The sequence below is a fragment of the Manis pentadactyla genome, chromosome 18 (assembly GCF_030020395.1).
Source record: "Manis pentadactyla isolate mManPen7 chromosome 18, mManPen7.hap1, whole genome shotgun sequence".
In the NCBI taxonomy this organism is placed as follows: domain Eukaryota; kingdom Metazoa; phylum Chordata; class Mammalia; order Pholidota; family Manidae; genus Manis; species Manis pentadactyla.
In genome coordinates, this window is record NC_080036.1 from 24,209,833 (window position 1) to 24,227,527 (window position 17,695).

The 17,695-nt window shown below is 39.9% G+C and overlaps 1 protein-coding gene across 10 annotated transcripts in view; it reads left to right on the forward strand.

Annotated features, from left to right (window-relative positions):
- Positions 1-17,695, forward strand: part of AKAP13 (A-kinase anchoring protein 13) — a 291,383-nt gene that overhangs the window by 95,648 nt on the left and 178,040 nt on the right. The gene's annotated exons all lie outside the window — the stretch shown is intronic.

Below are 17,695 nucleotides of genomic sequence, written 5' to 3' on the forward strand. Positions count from 1 at the left end.
CCATCTGAGATGAGTCTATTAGATTCAAAAAGTCAGCCCACTGAATCTGTTATCAGAAATCCTTAAATAGCTCCGTCTAGATAGAACATGTGGAATATATATCAGCAGGGATGTAGAAATTACTTTTTTTTGGAACAGCACAATGATTTATTGATTAATGGATTGATTGGTGATGTGTATCATTAGTACTTAGTTTCTCATTCCTACACAATTTTCCAGAGTTTCTATTTCCTTTTATGTGGAGATTGTAACTCAGAGTCCTTATCCTGATGGATGGAGAAAATCATCTGTGCTGGAGTTTTGTTTGTTTTTTAAACCAAGAGAGAGCTGTTGGTCCTTGTACATCCCTGGATCCCTTCACAGAGCTCTGTTTGGGTAACTGCTGACCCCGTGTGATACACAGAGCATCTGGCAGCTCGGGTGGAATTCTCGGCTGTCTCTCTTTGTTATGTCCACAGAAGGAAATGGGAGTTTTATCATGCTAGTCAGGCAATGGTACACTCCTTTTTTGGTCCATGGGACCTACCAATCTGATTGTGGACTAATTTTCTGCCATTCCTGTCATCTTGAACTAGTTAAAGGTCAGAGGTGATCTTTAACCTATCCTCATGGCTGTGAATTCCTTCTCCATCACCCCCTGCATTTCTAAATTTTGCTTTGAGTAAAGCTTATTAGGTTTTGACAACATTGCCTAGTTGGTCCTATTTTGTGTGGATAAAGGATCCTAGGCAGCATAATATTAAGAAACTACTACTGTGGGTGTTCCTCATAGCGAACAACTTTCCTCCCAATCCCCAGTTTCCAGATCTCCATGAAATTGGTTGTTATATAGTTGCCACATCTATTAAGTATGGTTGTATGTTGTCCATGTCTTATTAAATCTCAGAATTAGAAGGGGGTCTTCTTCACTTTGAGACAAAAATGGGTGTTTTCAGACATGGTGTACTGAGATTCCAAGCCTAGTTGGTCTTCCCATGGAGCATGGGTTGTGCTGTGGATTTGCCATTGACCATCATGGATGGGTGTGCAGTAAAGGGCAGCAGGAACACATGCTGTCTGAACACAGTACTCCTCAGAGCCCCCACGGATTGAATACCTTCTAGTACTTAGCCACTGTGCGGTGTGTCCTGCATTCATTTCCTCATTTAATTATCCCAACAGCTTCGTGAGATAAGTATTGTTTTCTGTATTTTAAAGATGAAGAAATAGGACCAGAGAAGTTCAGTCACTTGCCGAGGTCACACAGCTAGTGAGTGATGGAGTTGGAGTTCACATGAGGCCTTTGTTGCTTTGGAAGACTGGCTTCTGCCGCCAGTGGGTTGCTGCTGCGTGTCTGCTCTCACCTGCAGGTGTGGGAATAAGTGGGCTGGCTGTTGGCTGAGATAGGGGCGTTGATGGGATTATTGAAGGCAGAGTGACACAGTGAAAAGTGAAATTAGTTGGGAAGGAGGGAAACCATTTAGGGAGGACACTAGACCTTCTCCGGTGACTGTTCCAAGGGAGCGCAGTGTGATAGAGTGACTGGTTCTCCAACAATTGTGCGTGGGAATCACCTGGAGGGCTTATCAGTGGTTTGCTGGCCACAGCCCCAGAGCTTCTTGATGGACTGTTTGGGGTAGGGCTGGAAATGTGCATTTCTAGTAATTTTCTGGGTAATGCTGCTGGTGCTGGGACAACACTTTGGGAACCCACGTGGAGAAAAGTGCCTCCTGTGTAGGAGTCAAGCAGGTATGGGTTTAAATTCCAGTTCCAGTACCACCAGCGGTGGGAGCCTTAGATTCTGCATGTGTAAAACTAAGCACGGTAATACGTATATTATTGGGTTTTTGTGAGGATTAAATATGATTTTAAAAATGACAGCAGTATTGAGAACTTGTTGAATACTCACTGCGTACCAGGGACTTTGAGAAGTGCTTCACATAGAATCATTTACTCTTCAACGATTAAATCTTGTCCTTGCACACACAGATCCTGGCATGTAGAGTTGCTTGGTCAGCCTGCCCTTTCCTGTCTGTATTTAAGGAGAGGAAATTTGTAATACACCTTGATTTTCTTTAAACTGATTCCTTTCTTGTAAAATTTTGACATTTTAAAGGGAAGACTTTAAAAAACTGAATATTTATGGGAAATGGTTTCACCAGTAATGTTGAGTGAGAAAAATGTGTCATTGGAAATGATAAACTATTTCTTCTTACTATCTTTATGGTTTTGAAGTACTGTGTTGTTTAATGCCTATATAGCTATTTATTATCAGTAGACAGCCTAACCAATTTCAAGAAATCTTTAAAACTTACCTTTAAACCTAATCAAGTATTTTGCTTTTTCTGCATTCCCTATGACTGCTTTTCAGAGGGTTTCATAAAGCTAATTTTGTCATTTAGTTAAAATTTACCCATAATTAACTAAAACCAAAAAGGCAGTAAGTTATATTACTTTATTTGGTTTTGTTTGAGAAATAATGTGTTTTACAAGAAGAGATTGTAAAAGAAGGTACACACATGGAAGTTTCTGAAATATGGGATAATTTTATTGGGAATGGATGGGAACATTTATTTTGGGTCTGTTGTAGGGTAGGTACTTGGAACATACCTTGTTAAAATTCAAGTACTTATGTGGTTGTTGAGGGCATGAAATGGTAGTTCTAATCTGTGTAAGACAATTAAAATAGTGCTAGCACCTGACAAAAGAACCATTATTATGGTTTCCTATACTGAAGATATGTGAATATAAAGATACATTTTCTACCCTCATGGGGGTTACAATCTAGCAGTTCTCAAAAAGGATCTGAGATAGTTCCCACAAGAACCTCACACTAGGAACAAGTGAAGCTGGTGTTCCTGGTCACATGGTGTCAGATCCTGTGGGCCTCCCTTGCAAAGCAGTGTGTCGCAGTCCGTGTTCGCAGCTTCTCTTCTCAGTCTTGATGGCACTGACAGCATTCCACTGGCCAGCTTGGAAAACCTCTTTCTGTGCTCTTGTAGTTTGTTGTATCCTGTGTTCGGAATGAGAGTTGACCAGGTACGGTTCAACCCGACATGCTGGGCTCCCCTCTTTGGGCACTGGCCTGTGCGCATATGTGTCCATTGCCCAAACCAGGCAGGCTCGAGGCCTTAGAGGAGACCTTGATCTACATGCGATGGCTGAGGCATAGCCGTTAGGTCCAGGAAAGGAGGCCTTTCACCTGAGGAAGGGCACCAGATACCTACTTAGGGAAGAAAGGCACTTTCTTGTTTTCCTGCTTGACTCTTGTCAGATGAGAGGAGATGATGACAAGCAAAGGGAGCAGCATGCAGCATGGTCAGGTGGTAGGTGGGGGGCTTGCAGGCCCTGGTGTGTTCTTGAACAGCTAATGGTTTGGTAGGATTGCAGTGGGTATTTGAGGAGAGGCTCTGTGAGGGAAACGAGGCCAGGCAGGCTGTGGAAGACCTTGTTTGCTGTGAACTGAAGAGACGTGCTCAGGAGTTAGGGTGTTACGTGTTGGCCATCCATGCGTTTCAGGGGTGTAACTTGATTAGATTGTATTTTGGAGCCTCTTCTATGCTTTCTAGAGTGTGTGGAGGGCTAGCCTAGAAGCCTGGAGAACTGATTGCATGGATGACTTTAAAGGAAAACCAAGAGACACGACCAAGGAAGCTGGGTGAGCAAGTATGTGAGATGCAGGAGAATAGAAGTCAAGCTGCTAGATTTTGCTTACAGAATATCCTCAGTTAATCAACTGTTCTCTGGGTGGGGAGACTGGAAAGAGGCATGGGGAGCTGGGGAGATTGATTTATCTAATCACCTGCAATTCTTTCGTTAAATTTCTATCAAGAATCCATAAAAATGCTTATGTTCTCCTCATTTTAACCAAATATCTGGTCCTGTTAACACAGAGGAGGCTGTCTCTTTAAGTGTTGACCTGATTATTCTAGCCTTGCTGGGAGTTGTGAAACCTGTGAGGGAGAGGCTGCTGCTGTTTTATTTTAAACCACCAGCCAACACCCTCTGACCAGTTTTAGTTATGCTTAACAGGAATAGACGGAGAGACAGGGTTGTTGTACATTCAAACAAAAAGTTTATAATCTTAGAGTTTGTAAGACTCTTTTTAAGGAACACTTCTGTTAAGAAGACCATACATGAAATGATTTCCAAAGTTTCTGTCATTTGATTCCTTTTCCAGCTGAAGTGTCGAGGTTCTTCACCATTAGGGAGAAAAGTCTCTAAAACTACGCCATTCAGGGAATTCAGCAGATTTATTGAGCGCCATCTGCTGGTTTTATTGTAACAGACCAAATAGGTGGTACTTGGAAATCTAAGAATTTGCGTATGTCTTAGTGTTGCGAAACTATTCAGCTGGAAGACAATATGAATTTTGATTATTATTATTATTAGTATTTAAAATAATCGTTTTGTGTTAGCAGTGGGAAGGGGGATGATTTTGACTGGAATGTAGACATAGGTGATTAAAAATGAGGAAGGCAAGTTATAGGGATTTCGTTGGCCTGTATATTTTGTCTGGCAAAAGATTGTCTGTTGAAATAAAAGTTAACTTTAAATGTCAAATAAAATTGTTAAATATTTTCCAACATTGAAATGAACCAGAGTTTGTCTGTACAGAATGAATTTAGTTTATGCCAAAAGTCAATAAATACCTCTGAATTTCTGCTTGTGTTACTTAAGGTACTTTGAGGCATCTTATAAGGAAAGCTTTATAAAAAGGGCTCTGCTGGCTGGTCTGGAGAGTGGGCTATATTCTGAAGGGAGTGTAGAGTATCTGAGTATTTCTCCACTTAAGAGAGAGCTGGGTAAAATCTTTAGATACAATAAACAGGGGCAATGCTGTTACTTTCCCTTTTTGTCACCAGTCCTTTTGAGCCTTAGTTATATTTTAAGTGACTTTTTAAGGACCACCGAACTAAAAAGTTGGTATAGCCAAAGTGTTACATTTTAGATCTTTTAATTTCTCATCCAGACATCTTAAATGTTTAAAGGGATTTAAGAGAGGGGGGCAGACTGTTCGCTTATAGAGAATCCAATCCATTCATTCATTCGTCATTCATCCAACATTTATTGAGTACTTAAAACAATCAGATAAACGTTTAGGTGATGATATTGCATCTGATAACACAAACATGCTTCTGGCCTCATGAAGCTTATATAACTGGGGGGAGAGGGGGGAATCAGGGAAAATGTAAACAAATACATATGTATATAATTATTATACACACACACAATAATACACTGTGGATATATACAAATAAATATGTGTGTCAGGAAAAAAATGCTATGTGGGAAAATGGCAAGACAGATAAAGAATGTTGGGGGAGGTGAGTTCATATTTCATTTAGGATGGTCAGCAAAGAGCCCACGATAAGGGGACATTTGAAGAATAATGCCCATTAATGCTACATAAAAGTAGTTTATGATTACCTTATTTGATCTTCCAACCATGTATAGAAAGAATATGGCACAGATAATGTTGTTAAGCCCTCCACGGCTCCTCTTGGACTAGAATATAAAGGCTGAAATCCTTGGTGTTTCTCTATGTCCTCATCTCCTGCTTACGTGTTCCCTGCACTCAAGCCGTGGCACCATACTCTTCAAATGGGCCCTGTTTGTTAAATATGTAGGAATTGAGTAGGCAAAGAATAAAGTCACCCCAAGGAGAGGGAATCAGGGATTTTTTTAAAACGTGAATCAGATTATGTCTCCTCCAAACCTTCCCAATTGCTTAGCATCACACTCAGAAGAAAATCCAAACTCCACCCGTCTCCCATGCGTCCTTTATTCTCTGTCTCCTTCAACCTGACCTTTGTTTCTTGTGCACCCGCTGAGTTTATACTTGCCTTGCGCTTGCTCCTCTTGTGACCTTGAACACTTGTAAATTGCTTTTTCATTCAGGTTTCAGCTTGAATGTGACTTCCCCTAGTAATTTAACCTTACAACCCTGCCTTACTTTTTGTAATAGAACTTTCCCCCAATGTTACTTTTTGTAATTTGATCATCTTACCTGCTAAAATACATGCCCTGTGAGGCTAGGGGCCTTCTCTCTTTCATGTTTATTCCCTAGTTCTTAACTGTGCTTGACACGTTTGATGATCAGTAAATGCTGTAGTGAATAAATGCTTTTTGCTGATAAGCAAAATGAGTTTTAGGTGATTATTTATCAGGTCTGTAGCTATTAAGTGGCTGATTGTGATCTTACTCCCAAGCCTGTGATTTGTCTGCTTCACTAACCTGGCTGGTGGCAAGTACTGTGTTAGTGAGTAGCATGTTGCATTTAAGAAACAGGCAATGCTCAGTGATACTGAAGATTTGTGTATATGTGGGCATGCAAGTGCATGTGTGCACAAACTTCTAACATGCTTCATAATGGTGTTAATTGCCCAGAAAAAAAACTAAGCTACTCTGAGAACCATACAAGCTACTTTGAAAGAATATTAAAAGAACAGCAGAGCTGAACAGCCCCGTCCAGTGACTTTGTGTTTTGGATTTTTTTTTCTTCTGGTAGGCCTTCTGTCTTTTCCAGCCTGGTGACAATAACATCAGACATTTATGTTCTTAATGATGTTCGGGGTACTATTTTGCTATAACTGTGCCTTACAGATTTGCCTTTTCCTAGAACACTCCAGTAAATTAGTCAGCGCAAATGTAACTCCTGTATCTTCCTATACTTAAAGTTGCAGTATTCTCACTTTGAATGAATTTAAGGGAACAAAAGGCTGGGAATGGCACTTCAGGGTGCTCATAAAGATGGAAATACAAGGAGATTGATATTTTTTGTGAAGTTGGCTTATAGGGACATGCTAGCTCCATTATCCAGTGTTTAGTCTGACAGCTGTTGCCTGAAGGAGTTTGGATTCAGCTTATAGTCTCTTTCACCTCTCCCCACATGTCACTCCTGTCTGCTCATTGCGATCTTGTATTTCAAACAGAATTTGAAGTCAGGCAAGAGAGAATTCTTGTTCCCTGGCTCTTGCACAGACCTGTGTTTGAGGTGACCCTGTGGGAAGCCTCCCTCCCTGACTCTTGCTCAGGGCAGCATCCGGCACCTCTAATCCCTACAGTACATGTCACTGCTTTCCTGCAGTGCTCCTTACACAGCTGCACTACTGCTTTATTTTCTTTTTCTCCCGTAAAAGACTGAATTCCAAGAGGGCAAGGTGTCTTGTCTGCATCCTCAGGATCTACCATAGTACCTCACCCAAGTGCATAACCAACGTGAAGTTAAGTAAAGGAAGTGAAAGACAGACTTAGTATTTTGCTTGTTTGTAGCATTTTAAGTTTTGCTTTTTAAAAGGGTGACATGTTTTTGGTTCAACCCAACATTGATTGAGCATTTGCTATACATCAGGCCCTTTGAAGACAGTTGAGTGTACACGGATGAACTAGATACAGTCTCTTCCTCAGCTAATGGCTCAACTTTCAGAGGGTGTGTTCCTGCCTAAGATGCCTGTACTGAGCCTTGAGCAGCACTGGGCATGGCCTTTTCTTCACAGAAGCTTTCCTGGCCATACCCCTCTAGGCAGACTTTGGGTATCCATCTCCTCTGCACCCAGAGACCCTGGGGCTTATGCTAATGACAGACAGCGCTTACTACATTCTGTCTGTGTGCCTGTCTAGGCCCCTGGAGGGCGCCAGGTAATCTTCATAATTCTAGAACCTGGTGATAGCAAAGACAAAATATATTAAACGGAAGGCACTGCATGCTTGTTTAGCATGAATGGATGAATGATTTAAGGCTATGGTAAGGGGAAGAGAACAGAAAAGCAGATAGTGAACACATTAATATTGAGCCATTAAATATGCTTTTATGATCTTGATGAAGTAGCTTAGAAATTTTGTGCCAGCAGTAAAAAATAATGAAGTAATAAAGTAAAATGCACTAAAGGAAATGTTTAAAGTAATAAAATATTTTCAGACATTTCAAGGCTCATTTGCATATCAATATTAATGTTTAATATTCATATTCTAAAATCCAATATTAATGGATAGCAGTCCTATATATATTTGGCAGTAATAAATTACTTGAATGCCTTTTACTTTTCATTAATTAAACTAGCTTTCCACCTCATTAGTACAGATTAACAATTATATTTTGCTTAGCTTATATCATCCCCAAGGGCTTTTGTAGTTACTGGGAGTTATTAACAAAATGGTTAAAATAAAGAGATAATCTGAAATATTTTAGATGGTGGGAAATGAACTGTATCATAAGTCTAGAAAGTGATATTTATTTCAGTTTAGCAACTGAGCTGTCTGGAAGACAAAGGGGAAAACAAGTAGCTAAGATTTTTGTTGCAGTGGGCTCCATTGTGGCTGCCATTCCCAAAGAGAAATATGGTGCATCTCATAATCTCTCTCGGTGGCACCCAATTTAGGTTCCTCTTGCGTCTCAAGGCCCTGCTTCCAGGGCTGGGGCACTGGAACAGAGAGGTGAGTGGTGTGTGGAGAAAAGACCATTTAGGGCCAGAGGAAAGTGAAACGGCTCTCAAGTTTGCTGCTTTTCTTAAAGTCTTTACATCTCTCTCCCGTTGCCAATTCTGAGAATTGCTTAAAAGTCATTCGCTGTAATGCTGCAAGTCCCTTAATCCTTGCCTCTTGGCACCACTACTCCTCCGTTCTTTGATTTCTCCTTTTCTCTGCTGGCCTGGCCTTGTGTGGTCTGTTGCTGGAGATCAGTCCCTCCCTTCTGCCCTGCCCTGTAGGAGCACCAAGGTGTAGTCCTTGGCTGCTGTTACCCTGGAGAACCTACCTGTGGTCAAAGCGCTTAGTTTAGTGCAGATTGACTTTCAGATTTGCCCCACTAGCCCAGACCTTGTCTGGCAGCCTGTCCTGTGAGTTACCTGTTGGATATACGGTATCTACAATTTTCCATCCTGCTGATGCACGAAACTGGACAGTTAAAGCTTACCATCCTCCTTTTCACAAATCATTACCATGAACCCCCGGCCCACATTTTCCTTAGTGAGAATCTCCCTTTTCTGTTAATACCACTTCATGTATATTCTCTTCGTGTCTTCATCCAGCCCCAGTCCAGTTACTGTATTCCACCCCATTATTGTCCAAAGAATGCCTTTCCCACATGTATTTTGTTTAGATCATCTTACTCTCCCATAGTAGTTTACTTCATTTTGCTTCCCACACTCTGTTTTTGTAATATTTCCCCCAAATGGTTTCCTTACCTCTGTGCTCTTTTTTCTTCTTAGGATACTGCTGTGAGAAAACCTTTCTAGAACATTTTTTGCTTCTACCACCTCCCTGTCTGCCCCCTACCCTCACTTTTCTCCCAGTACATACCAGGAAAGGCTGTGTTTTTTCCCCTACCTACACAGGTTCAAGTACGAATCATTTGGCTTGCCATTAATAATTCTATATAAGCTGATCTCTGCCATTTTTATTCATTCATATAGTCATTGAAAAACTCTTGCTAGGTAGACACTGTGAAGTATACAAAAAGACACAATTCTTGATATCTGCAAGCTTCAGGTGGTGATGAGAAATATGTACAATATAAGGGTACACCTAAATATACCCCTCCGGCTTTGTCACACACCCTTGGGTGCAAGCAGCTGTTGTGCCTGGGTTTGAGTTTACCTTCCGTGTAAGCATCTCTCCTGCCTGATCTCCGCGCTCCCCTCTCCAGAGACTTCTGTCTCCTTTGTTCTCAGCACCCTCTTCCTTCTAAAGTCCTGTGGTTCTTTGGGTGTCCACTACTTGCTTGCTCTTGAACGTGTGTTTCTTCCACTGGTAATTACCTCTTTACACACGCCTCCTTTTCTGCTATCTGCTATCTAACTCTTGTGTTCTGCACTTAACCTTAAAGTCAGAAGAATGGAAAGAATGTACACTTTGGAATCCTCCTTTGATTGGAATCCCGGCTTGGCTCTTTATAGCTTTGTTTTGAGACAAGATGTTAACAATCCTGTGAGCTACACTTTCCCCATCTCTAAAATGAAAAGATAGTGGTGAGCCGGTGTCGGCTCCTCTCCCTTTCTCCTCTCACCAAGCTCCTATAGTGTTCGTTGTTTATGGAGTACTAATTAATGGTAAAAATGTCTATTTTGTATTATTTCTTATTCCTAGATCCTCAAGTAAGAGGCAGTTGTCAGTGGTGAGGACAGGTTCCATGCTCCTAGTATGGGACCGATCACCAAGGGAACGTCGTACACAAAGTTTGCTGTTGGTGACAGACAGCTTTGTTCACATCCGTTTTGATAGAGCTTCCCACGTCCCCAGTCCTTGATTGCTTTAAAACCTTCTGAGTTAAGATTTTTATTTTTATTTTTGTTTTAAAACTTAGGTGGAAATAATTTCAAATTTATAAAAAGTTGCAAAAAACAGTACAAAGAATACTCAGATATTCCTTATGCAGGATAGTAGCTACCTACGTATATACACCTGCAGCTTTTTCCTTTACTATCTGTCAGTAAGTTGCATATATCTGGGCCCTTTGCTTCTAAAATGCTTCTTATGAATTTACTAAGCCTGAAGCTGTTCTTTTATGTAATCACAGCAGGGTTAGATTAGTGATTTTCGTTGTCAAATCTCACTTAGTCCTCTTTTGTCTGGAACACATCCACAGCCTTTCTTTATGTTTTCTGGTGTTGACAATTTCGAAGAATACTTCTCTCCTTTTTTTAAATAGAATGTTTCTCACTTTTTATTTGAAGTTTTCTTGTGATTAGATTGAGGTTTTACTGTGTAGGAAAGGTTGTGGCCTCACAGTACCACATCTGGAGGCACAGTGTTCATCAGTGCTTGTTGGGGATGTTTATTTTCATTACCGGTCAAGCTATTGCTACATTTCTTCACTGAATAAAAACCACCTTTTTTTCTCCTTTGCAGCTACTAAGCAGTCTCTGGGGAGACACTTTAAGACGAAGTAAATATCTTTTTCCTCTTCAAAATTTCCCTCTAGATGGAACATTCATTGGTAATTTTTTTTTGAGAGTTAATCTTTACCATTATGGTTATAAAATGATGATTTTTCCACTCTAGCACTCTGTCTACTTTTACCAGTCAGCCTCCATCACTCTACACTTACACACTAGAGTTCTCCCTTCTCTGTTGAATTTATTTGTCAATTATTAGTATAGACTCATGACTTCCTACTTGTTTATTATTTATAATTCATCACTGTTCTTAACAGTTTTGGTTTTTAAATTGTCCCAGATTTGGCCATAAGAAGCCACTTCAGTGTCCAGTGTGTCCCCCATCTTCTTGTTGTTGTTGAGTGCTTTCTTATTTTCTGTCAAAACAAGGTGTTTCAGGCTCAACTTCCACATACCTGACCTAGGCCTGGCGATAGCCATTTCTTTGAGTAGCCTTAGTTCTTGTTCTTGGGAAATGATATTAGGGAGACCAAGATCTAAACGATAGGTGTGTTTATTGCTAATGAGCGTCCTTCTGTTGTGTGAGACTTTAATGAGACCCCAAACTAGCTGCTTTGGGTTTGCAAGGGATAGAAATTACATTTCAGACTACGGAAAAGCTATAGCTGACTAGCAATCTTCAATTGCTTTAGGAAATCATTGGGCAAAAATGGTACATCATTTGCCTATATGCTCTTGCACTTAAAGGAGAGAATGAAGCTAATTGTGTGAATGCAAATACTACCAGAACTATATATACAGGGACTCACTTTGGAGTTGTTCTTTTGGTACCATAATAATCGCCATCTCATGAAAAGATAATACTTTGCTGGAGTAATGCTCAACATTTACCTGTTATTACTTACCTCCTTTGTTTAACCTTGCCAGTACAAATGTTGAGTATAAATCTTGTTATTTTGGTAAACCAGGCAGTTGATTTGGAAAGGCCTGTAAAACTTCTTTAAGATGATTCAATGAAAGGTAATTATTGTTATAATTTCATAATTCTGGAACTCTGCAAGAATATCTGTACTAAACATGCATGTCTATAAGATGTAAAAAAGTGTCAGAAATGTAACTTAATTTTGTACCCTAAAACTTTGAATATTTGTCAAACTGAAAAGTTGTTTCTTGAAACATTTTGAAATAATTTCAAATTTACAGAAAAGTTGTAAGAACAGTACAAAGAAATCCCATATACCCTAAACCCAGATTCACCAACTGTTAACATTCTGCTATATTTGTTTCATCATTGTCTTTCATTTTTTTCCTGAATCATTTGAACATGAAGTTGTAGGCATCATGCTCCTTTACCCCATTGTCTATTTCCTAAGAACAAGGATATATTCTCTTACTTAACCACAGCACAATTAACCAAAACCAGGAATTTTAACATTGGTACAGTACAGCATTAACTGTAAACCTCATTCAATTTTGACAGTTGTCCCAAAAACGTCCTTAATAACAGTCTGTTTTTATCAGTCAGGATCCAGTCCAGGATCGGGTATTTCATGTAGTTGGCAAGTCCTCTTAGTCTCCTTTAATCTGGACAGTACCTCAGTCTTCTTTGTCTTTTGTTAGTGACATTTTTGAAGAAAGCAAGGGAGGTTTTTTTAATAGTAGGCCTCTCAGGCCTCTCACTGGGTTTGTCTGATGTTTTCTCATGATTAGGTTAAGGTTTTAAGTTTTTGTTAGTAACACTATTAAGCAATGCTCTGTCCTCACGGGGTGGGATCAGGAATGAAGTTAGTTTCATTTTTTGTGATGTTAAACTTTTTAATCACTTGATTCAGGTGGTATCTGCCAGGTTTCTATCTTTCCCTTTGTAATTATAGGTAAGCAGACTATTTTAAAAATAATTCTTTTTTTCTTTTAAAAAGAATCCATCTTTACTTTGTAAAATTGGAAAACAAAAGCACCAAGTACATTAAAATTGTCCTTTACCACCATCTGGGAACAACTGCTCTTAAAGTTTTGGCGTCTTGTTTTCTTTCTTTTCAAGTGTGTGCTTTGAGCACCTGCTGCTTACTAGACAAAGGGCATATCTCAGTGAATAAAACATGCTCTTTCATGGGGCTTACATTCTGGTAAGTAACAATAGCTATCATTTATTTATTTATTGAGAAAGATTGACATGTAACATTGTATTAGTTTTAGGTGTACAATATAATGATTCGATGTGTATGTATATATTCAAAATGATTACCATAGTAAGTTTAGTTAACATCCATTACCGTGTACCTACAATTTTTTTTCTTATGATGAGAACTTTTAAGATTTACTCTCTTAGCAGCTTTCAAATACACTGCACAGTATTGTTAACTAGTTTCCCGTAGTCACCATGGTGTGCATTACCTACATCTACGTTACGTTTATTACAGTTACCGTTAGTTGAACATGTGCTGTGTGCCATGCAGTGCTGTGGGTGCTTTACTCTTAACCATTCAATTCTTACAACAGCCCTAAGAGGTAAGTGTGATTGTTGTTCTCTCTCATGGCACAGAATGTTTCACATAACCCTGGCTGAACAGCCAGAAAGTGATGTACCACACTTCCTTCAGGTGGAGGCCATCCTCCTATCCAGTATGCTCATAAGGTATGAGCCGAGTTTGAAAGTTAGAAAGCCTGTAGACTTACGGTGGTGACAGTTGAACCCTTGTGAGCAGAACTGTGGCAGTACCTTGCTCTATCGCCCGAGATGCTTTGTACCCGCCTGGTTTCTTTTACAGCAAGCCCTCCACTCTTACTCCTAAGCAGTGCCCTCTCTTGATCACACCTCCCGTGACACACCTTGCCTTCCTTGGGGCAGTTCTCCCACTCTCTCTCTCTCTCTCATTCTGCTGACCCAGTTCTCAATGACATGATGGTTAGAAAGAGAAAGAAAAAGCATTTGATTTGTAGTATTTTCCAGTTTCAGTGGTATGAATACTCTCATCCTGGTTGATTTCAAGCTATTACTGAGTGTGGAGTTGGGACCAGATGCATGCTGCAAAAAGCTGTGCAGCGGCACACACATCATAACAGAATTCCTCCCCAGAGGTAAAACAGGTGAGCCTCAGGGCACAGGTCACAAATAGTAAGATGTGGTAAAATAATTAAAAAGTGAGGAGTTTTGAGCACTTACTATATTTTTAATGTATTTTAATTGTAAGTCTATGTCATTTAGTCTTCAATAACAGCTGGCTTGCAGAATTCCAGAAAATGGAATGAGCAGCTCTCAGCAGCTGGTACGAGCCAGCTGCAGCCATATTGCTGCTGACTAGGCCCACCTTGAGAAGCTGGTGGCTGACACTGTTATTTAAGACATCGGTCCTACCCCCACTTTAACCCGTCCTCCCACAAAACTTCCTTCCTTATTCCCCTAATGTCCTTCTAACATCGTCCCTGTTTCCAAGGCCTTGTCCATCCCCACATTGTAATTCGCTTTCTCCCAGCCTTTGAACACTTCTCACTTCTCCATTCCACGTTTTCCCTAATCAAGTTACTGTCCCCAGTTAAAGGAAGGCCCCAGACATAACTAGCATCTTGGGCATGGGAATTCTCCTAGCAAGATGGTGGGTTGCAGGTGGAGGAGAAATCCTTGATCTAGGAAAGGATGTTTTATTTGTAGAATTCCAGGTTGAAAAAGTGGGAAAAATTTTTTTTTTACATATTCGTAAGTATATAAAGATGTTTGCACTACTATTAATACAGTATACCTACTACAAAAATGAGGTAAAGATGGGGAGAACAGAGGTCATAGGTAGCATATTAAAACCTATTTTAATTGGCAAATAAGTGATTGGTGGCATTTAGGACTATAGTGCATTTGTATTTTGAAGATCACCTGTACTTACAAAATGGGGCCTTGTATAGATTGTATTTACTCTTAGCTCTTATGTCATCTGTCAGCAAAACTAATTAGTACCCAGAAACAGCAGTCAGGTTCAAGGATAACATTTCTCACTAATAAACATGGAAGATATCTTTGTAAGGATGGCACTCTGTTCCTTGAGTTCAGGTTATTGGAGAGCTGGAGACACAGCATTCTCTTCCTGGGGTTGGGCCAGACTAAAATTTTAATCAAGAATGTCTGGAAATGGCCCTTGGACATGACATACTTGTTACCTGGGCAGCCAGACTGACTTATTATTCATTCCATGGGGCTTGTCCTTCCTATGAACAGCAAAATCATTTACCCAGGGTATCCCACAAAGAGGGTATGATTAAAGTAACCTCTGTAACAAAAATTCTTTCTTAGATCAGTTTTTCATTTTCATTTTTTTAATCACCACTCCACTCAATTGTTTAAAGACATCTCAACTTGTGCCCAGTACTACTGAAATAAAATTGAGGAGTCATGTAGCTGAAATGCAAAACAAGAAAGTGTATTGTTTTCTCTCAGGGACTTGATCAGAGTGTGAAGAGCACTTCTTCCAGGGAGACAAGTGCTTTCATTCCAATTGCCTTTGGAATCTAAATTTCAAGTGGCTTTGAAGTGGATGAGGCTCCTGTGTTCCCTTCTATTTAATATTTTGGGTAGTTTGACCTAACATTAAAAAAAGAAAAACCTATAAACGAAGATATGAAAGCAATTGAAAAAACTTTTATCTTGGGAATGAAAAAAGAGGTTAATGTTGAAAGCTTTGTTAAGTGGATTTCACTGCCTGTTGGCCATTTCCTCTGTCCCCAGTTCAGAGAAGGCCCCAGGTATCACTCTGATGTGGGCACAGAGTCTCCTCGCAGAATGCCGGGTCTCGTGGAGAAGAAATCCTTGATCTTGAAAAGGAAGATAAATTCTTAGAATTCAGGTTAGGTATCTAAGTGAAAAAAACTTTTTTTCTGTAGAAGTCCACATTGTAAATAATTTAGGCTTGCTGGCCATACCATCTCTGTTGCAACCACTCAACTCTGCTGTGGCCTGTTAAAGTGTAAAATTAGCCTTAGGCATTGTGTAAACAAATAGGTGTGAGTACATTCCAATGTAAAACTTTATTTATGGACATCGAAATTCTAATGTTAAGTAATTTTCACATGTTAAAAGATACCTTTATATATATTTTTGAGCCATTTAAAAATGTAGAAACCTTTGTCAGCTTGTGAACCATACAGAAATGAGCAGAGGGCTGGGTTTGGCCCGTGTGTCATAGTTTGCCAACCTGTGCTCTAAAGGATGAAGCTTTAGAACTTTTGATTACACTTCTTTCCCAGGTTATAGTAATATTTCATTGCCTTGAGAAATCGGTTCTTCTGACACTACTGCAGACATTTTAAGTGGTTGCAGTTTGTCACACTAAAGGAAATTAAACATTTTACCAGCCTTGCTTGCCAAAAATGTTTCCAAGAAAGGGACTTATGAAGTCTGAAGTATAATTTTATCAGTGACTGGAGTCAGTGATAATTCTGTTTTGCCAACTGTGCTGTTCCTTGTGTTAGGGTGCCGTGGAATGTTCCAGTTCGGCATTCATAGGAACATGTATTTGTAGTTCATTCTGACTTCTTACATGCAGCATTCGGTGGCGTTTAGCTTCTACCATGTACAGGGCACTGGGGATAAAATAAGAGACACTTAGGGTTGTGGGAATACTTTGAATTCTGTTTCCAGAAGCAGCCTATTGGAGCATTTATGCTAATAGACTTAATCCTAAGTATGACTTTATGATTTTGGGTTTTCAGTGTTTAGTAAAACACTGCCTCCTTCTCCATGTGCTGCAGGGCTTAGGAAGTTGTGGCCACAGGGTGGCACGGTTTTTCAGTAGGCTTTACTGTGGGTCAAATGGAAAGGAAAGAAGCACTGTAAGTAATGAGAATTCTCTCCCCTACTTCCTGCTAAAGTGGCCTGGCTTTCTTTAAATTGGTTTTTCCATAGTGTGTTAAGATTTAGGTAATACTAAACCTCAGTGCTTTCAGCCTCAGTGCTTAAAAATCTTTTGTTTATGGTGGCAACTTGAATTATATGGTGTTTATGACTGGAAGAATGGTGATTAGAACTGTATCTCACAGATAATGTTTACTCAATGAGCCTAAATTTTGAAACACAAGTATAGAAAAACTGCTACAAGACTATTTGTAAATTAAGGACAGCGATGTCGTCTCTCTTTTCTAAATGGTTGCGAAGTCATGGGTGAAGTTACTGGCACAGGATTTTTGTCTGATTCCAAAGGCTTAATGGAGGGGTTGGATAAAGAAGAGTGGGGATTCCAGATGGTCAGCAAACACGAATTGTTAGAAAAGTGACCCTCCCATCCTAATAGATGAACAATATTATCAAAGACCGAGGACTGAATTTCTTCCAAGAGTTTCTAAATACATGAAGAAGAGAAGGTATTATCTGTGTTATATAGCCAAGGAAACAAGGTTTAGAGTCTTTAACAAAAGTCTTTGTAGATGGAATTTAAACCTGTATTTGTCTGGAATGCAAGCTTATGCTCTCGGCGCTCTGTCTGCAGGCCAGCTTTTAGAGGCTGTGCGCCTCTGTTGGAGGGTGGGTAGACCTGACACTGATCTCCAGGATGGAGAATTTAGAGAATTGTTGCTGCAACTGCAGCATGGGTTGAGGGGCATTCCGAGTATTTTAATATACTGCCCTCTCTCCTTTCTGCATTATTTTTGGAATTTTCTGGATTTCTCCCTTTTTTACCCATTCATCTAATAAGTAAACCAACTGTCATACTGTTAGCTTATTTGCCTAACCACCTGCATTAAAATGTAAGCTTAAAGAGCAGAGAGATCTTATTTTCAGATCATTTTGTGTTCTCAGTGCCTGGAGTACTTCCTGCCACATCCGTGCTCAGTCAGTGTTAATATTTGTATAAACCTACCAGAACGGGCCACAGCTGAGATGATACATCTGACTCCTTTAA